Genomic DNA, 6279 nt, shown 5'->3' on the forward strand with positions numbered 1-6279 from the left:
AATAATTACTATACTAGGTATTCAAAAAGTTGATTGCTTTGGTCATTATTTGGGACCCACTTCACATAAACATAAATAAAACTAGTACGTTTGGATATATGAGGGATAAGGTTCATGCACGAGTTATTGGATGGACAAAGCGATTTTTATCTTATAGGGTAGGGAAGTATTCCTTAAATCTGTTGCTCAGGCTTTACCACAATATATGATGTCTTGCCATCTACTCCCTAAACACTTGCTTAATGAGATCTCTGGCACCATGAGATGGTTTTGGTGGACCAAAAAGATTTCTGAGCTTGATTGGCTGCTAGCGGCATGTTTTACAATCTGTACATCGAAAACTTAAAAGTGGATTTTAGTAAAAGAAAAACTTGATTTCTAACCCTAACCCTTAGTATTTATTTATAGGAATAAATACTTAATTACAAAGCAAAACTAAACAGTGTAGAAATTTATTTTAATAAAGCTTTCTACTTTTAATCAAAGTGTGTTTCCTACTTTCCCAATAATTATATATTAATTTGTACCACTTTGAATTCGAGTCAAACTCTAACACCAATCATCTGAATTAGACGATCAAACACATTGGCCCTTTCAGCTTCAAAAGATTTCCAGTGGAGAAGACATTTATATATGGTAAATGCGGCAGTAGGTTTTCCTTGACTGAACCCAATATCTTTTGAAACGCAATTGATTAGTGCATCAATGTTCTCCTGTTGAGAGAATGGCAGAAAATATAATTGACACACTACAAAATAGAGAAGGCTTGAAGATACAAAAACCAATTGTAGGAACACATACGTGTTGGCGTTCAAGATTGGATCTTCGCGGTTTGCCATCAGTTTCTGCACCAACCTTCTTCACTGGAGTCACACTCTGTGGTTCCTGCAGTAACAACTCTTGCCGATGGTCACACTATAGAACCTAGAAAAGTATAATCAGAAGTATTAAAATCAGATATGTAACATACATTTGATTTGTTCAATTCATACATATGGTGCCCATTTTCCAAATTCTGCAAATTTTCAAAGCGTAATGGGAAACATCAACATAGTGACTAATGAAACAGGATAACAAAAAAATAATGCTATATTTTACCGGAGAGACTATAATTGGTGGAAGCTGTGATATCTTCTTAACATGTGAATTTAACAGCGTTTGCTGCCTCAAAACTTGGTTTTCAGATTCTATGTCTGAACTCTTTTCTTCAAGACTGCTAACAAAGAAGCATTGATAACAACAAAAAGGGGAAAAAAAGGGGGCAAGAAATTAAAAAATCAGCTCCAGCAATACACATGCAAATGAGCTCTATGCCAGATTTTGGTAGTTAACCGCAAGAATTTATCTAAAAAACTCTTTTTTCAGTAAGGGCACAAACTAACCTTTGCATAACAGTCTTCAGTTGAACTACTTTTGATTCTGCATCCAAAGCTCGTTTCAGCCTCTCTTCGCTTATCTTGCTTGTCTCTTCAAACTTTTTCTCTGTTTCATCAATTTTCTTTTCCAACGAACTCACCATTGCCTGTAGATATTCAGCGCATGAGAAATATAATTATGAATTAAGTGCTCTCTTAAAGAACAACCTCAAGATACCCTTATATTATCATATGTTCACTATATCTTTATGCAAATACAGATATTCGACAGCCTCATCACCTTCAGTTTTTCATTCTCATTTGTAAGCTTCTTGAGCATCACGGGATCCAGAACTGGAACCTCCTGAATTATTGGGACTATCTCAGCAGCCTTTTTGGCAGCCTTACGTTCCTTAGCATGCAATTCTTTGGTTTCTTTAAACTGAAGTTGTAAGTCTTGCAAAGCAGACTGTAGCTTTGCATTTTCTTGTGTTTTAGCCTCTTCCACGTCAACCTACACAGTAAGACAAGAAAGTATAAATTATTAGAAGAAAATATTAAAACTAAATTTAAATGGAATGCTTTTCTAATCTGAAATACCATCCAAAAGTGGCAAGAAATACAGCCAGGAATAACATAAGAACCCATAATAAAGCACATCAATAAAAAACAATCTTTTGATAGAAGCCAACTAGCCAAGCACACAATGCCTCAGTTATGCTTACCATTGCCTCTAATGAATTAGCTATGTTTTACCAGATACAACACAAACAGTGAAAAAGAAACATGCACATAACAAAACAAAAGAAAGAAACTAGCTACAGTTGATGTATTATCATGCTTACCCTCAGGGCCGGCCCAATACATGTGCGGGCGATCGCACAGGGCAGCAATGTTTCTGGGGCAACACGTTTCAATGGCGTTATTTTCTCTTCCCTCTCTCTCTCCTCTTCCTCCGCCATGGCCGCTTTCTTCTGCCTCTCTGCAACTTCAAACGCGAATCTGTTTCTCTCGTACGAGAATGGGAGCTTCTTCAACTTCGTCTAAGTCGACTTCGCAAGTGATTCGGCATGTTGCTTCTTCAAATCCGAAAGTCGCCGACTCGTCATCACCAGAGAACGAGGCAAAAACACCAAGCTCATTGACGCTCTGGTTTATACTTCCACTTTCTTCCTTGATTTCCCCTTTTTAAATGCTTATGATGATTTTATTAAGTTCCTTAGAGTTTCGCTTTTATCACTTTTTATTTGGAACTTGAAAGAAAAATAGTTTATTTTTTACCATATATTGAAAATCGTTCACTGGATTCTGGATTTTGGAATAAAAATCCATAGTAATTCTTTCCTCGGTTATCCTAGTTTATATGAATAATGATATTAGAAGGGGAAAAAGTGATTTCTTGAAATAAGATTTCCCCCTTCCAATATGAACGTTGATAAATTTTAATCGAGATTAAAAAAAATTGAATCTTTTTCACAAACGATTTTTAATTCAAATGCACTATGTATATCTATCTAGGTGCACTTAATAATATGAACTTTGTTTTGTGGTTGAAAAATTGGAAATTTCCTCTGAAACTACTGGTTGTTCTACTTCTTACTAATGCAATCCTCAGATGCATGAGATATTTCGAAGAATAACTATATTCCAGATTCATGAGATATTTCGAAGAATAACTATACCATAGATGCATGAGATATTTAGAAGAATAACTATCTCCTGCAGAATTCTGTTGGACTCTGCTGACATCTCATGAGGGTCTTAGGGATTGTAGCATGCGGATTAATCTTAGAAGTAAAAACAAAAAGAATATCTCACATGGACCATGCTTCAAGATTTGTTCCTGATTCAAGGTAGTAGCTTGTAATTGAAGATTGTTTACAACTGTCAATTGACAATGCTCATTCCTTTCAGGTACCTGTTGATCATGTTGATCAAATTGTCTTGGAGAAAGCTCTATCTGCACCGGTTGTTGCTGTTGCTTCACCTTCTGTTGTTCGGTATGTAGTTGATCCTTTTCCCAGCAACTGTAGACTGTCTCAAAATGTTTTTCCATTTGTTAATATGTTATAGAAGATGTTCTTCTATTGAGCTTATCTTCAGCCAGCTCATTATCCGTCTTGTAGACTTTTTGCACCATATAATTGGAATTATCATGGTAGCTTGACCTTGCACTGTTTCGGATTATAATTGTTTTAAAAAATTTATTTATGTTTTGTCTATTATACGGTATAAGAATAGGGGCATAAAATTATTATCTCACTCATGGCATTAAAACTCATTGGACCGGCCTTGCATACCCTCATTCGTTTCTCAAGCTGTAGCATCCATGTCAGTTCCTCAACTTTCTTTTCGAGTTTGTTCTTTGCAGCTTGCAAAGCTCCAGTTTCCCTAGCAGCCTGCAAATAAAATAATAACAAAAAACAGAGGGATGCATAAATAAATAAATTTTCCAAAGACTATAGATGGCAAGTTTTCCTCTCCATGCACATTGTGTTGCAATTGCTGCTTTCTTCAACTTCAGATGATGTGACTGGGCCAAGTACTTGCGACATTGGCTAAGTGCAATAAAAGTCATTCCAAGATTTTCTTTAAATAACTATGAAACAAAAAGAGGTTCAGCCACTGAAACCAAAATTGGAAAGGTAAAACAATTTTCAAAACATCAAACAGATGCAGTATGATAAAAGAGCAATTTTTTTTTTTTGATAGAAGTTGGAGGTCTCATTAAAAACTCCCTTCATATTCTTCCACATACTTAGAAGTATGTTGAAGAACACTGGAAGGGAGAAAAGAGTACCTCATATTTTATTAAATAGAAGACCAAGTACAAGTGGTAACACCGAACCAATACAGACCATATCACCTAAAAATCTTACATCTTCAAACAAAAAGCCCCTAAGTCTGTCTTCTAAAGTGTAGCTCATTGCGAGCAGCCATCCCCCGCATACCCGTTTGAATGGAAGCGGCAGAAGAAGACAATTCTTTATAAGCTTTCCTAGCAAGACGCATACGCAAATCTCTCTGGATCCTCAAACTGGCTGCTTTTCTTCTCATGCATTCGTAAACTTTGCGAGCAAGTTGTCCTGAAATCAGCAGGGACAAAAACTATAAACAGACACATAATAAGAAATGCTGTAATAGATAGTAAATTTGGTTAATTTTTGACTGCTACACCCAGAAATGCATCAACAGGAATAAATACCTCTGCTGACGGATTGAATCTGTAATGCAGATAGGCGAAGCATAATGAAGCTTCTGCGAGCTAAATAAGAACGAATTTTCCTCTGGATAATGCAAGAAGATCTTCCTAAGATTTCGGTCCTACGAGTATCTAATTCAGCCATCTGACCAGCCCTCAGAAAAACCTTTGGCTTACCAATCTGCCAAAAATAAAATGGCATCATTATGATCTATCCCAAAATCCAACTACACTCACACAGATGCATAAAACACTTGAGTAAACAATCATGAAACAAATGGATGCATATACAATTTGTTCAAAAGCAATGGATGAATTCCCACCTGGAGGATGCCTATTCTATACGTATGCATGCTACATGATGCTAATTAACATCTTCAAGCAAGAAATTAAAACACTAATAAAATTACAAAATATTGAGCACTTATAACATCAAGTTTGTGGCTTGAAAGCCAACATGTTATATCTGCATGTGACAAGTGTTTTGCCCTTTACTAGCAGTTGTTAGCTTTCAGGAATTTTCAAGTGCACTAGAAAGAGGGGAAGCTTCCGGGATTGTTTCCTAGAAAATCGAAACTTGAGCTGTTTACCCAATAACAAGTTAAAGTCTTCACCAATATACTTAGTGAACCTGGTACTAATGCAAGGAAACTCAATATACTGACTGCTTGAATATCCATCAGACATTTACCTGATAGCCTTTCTCTAGAAGCTTTTTGCAAGCAGCAACCTGTCAGAACTAACAAGAATAATGAACAGGTAAGGGTACAGTTTGGAACAAGCATCTCGACAGCAAAGAAGATTATTAACTGTACCTTCCATCCAAAATTCAGGTGCAAGGAGGCCGAATCGGTCTACAGATTCATCAAATAGTTTTCTAGTAGGGTATCCAGCACAGCTAATCCTGATTGCCTCCATAACACCCTGAAGTGACAAACAATGTGGATAAGTATGAAAGCAGTTCTAATTAAACACCAAATCTATATATCATTTCAACCTCATAAAATCATTCTTACCCCACACCGAAGTTGTTGCAGAACATTCTTATTCTCAAATATTGATGGCTTAAGAAGATTATTGGGCTTTACACAACGTATGTAATGTGGCTCAGTCGAACTGAGGTTTCAAGAAATGATTGTAATTGTTTCTGTGTAATACAAAAAAAAAAAAACGAGCATCTGTAGTCCATTAGACTGTGCGAAAAGGTAAATGATGTCCATTTAAGAAACTGAAACACCAGCACACCTTAAATCGAGAACCTATTGATGAGAATTTGGACGATTTGGAAGATTCCTCAACTAAAGGTGGAAATAAACCAGAAACAAAGGAACATTTAGAAGCACTCAAAAGGGCCTGATGTTCGGCTACAACATAATCTTTGTTCTTGTCCAAGAACAACTCAGTTTGATAAGTGGCCTGAAAAAGAACAATAAGAAAAATCCATTCACCTAACTTCTTAGTTGTGTTCGATGACATGAATTTATTACAAAGTGAAAACAAACATACGTCACCAGCATAATGGCAAATTGTGAAGTCGCTACGAGACAATTTGGGCTTGCTGGACCGCTTATGATTGTTAAACGTCTGATAAAGCTTCTGAGCAAATGTTTCATGCGTTGATCTCGGAAACATGCTTTTAAAATTTAGAAGGGGAACACACAAGATAGAAAATTTACTCAAATTTTGAAACCTCAAAAAATAAGTACATGTAAGCCATATCTT

General features: G+C 36.2%; 1 pseudogene; it reads right to left on the reverse strand.

The window, feature by feature from the left end:
* Window positions 1–542: 542 nt before the first annotated feature.
* Window positions 543–5475, reverse strand: LOC120177297 (annotated as a pseudogene).
* Window positions 5476–6279: the final 804 nt, after the last annotated feature.

This window comes from Hibiscus syriacus, unplaced genomic scaffold (genome assembly GCF_006381635.1).
Source record: "Hibiscus syriacus cultivar Baekdansim isolate YM2019G1 unplaced genomic scaffold, ASM638163v2 tig00112285_pilon, whole genome shotgun sequence".
Lineage (NCBI taxonomy): Eukaryota > Viridiplantae > Streptophyta > Magnoliopsida > Malvales > Malvaceae > Hibiscus > Hibiscus syriacus.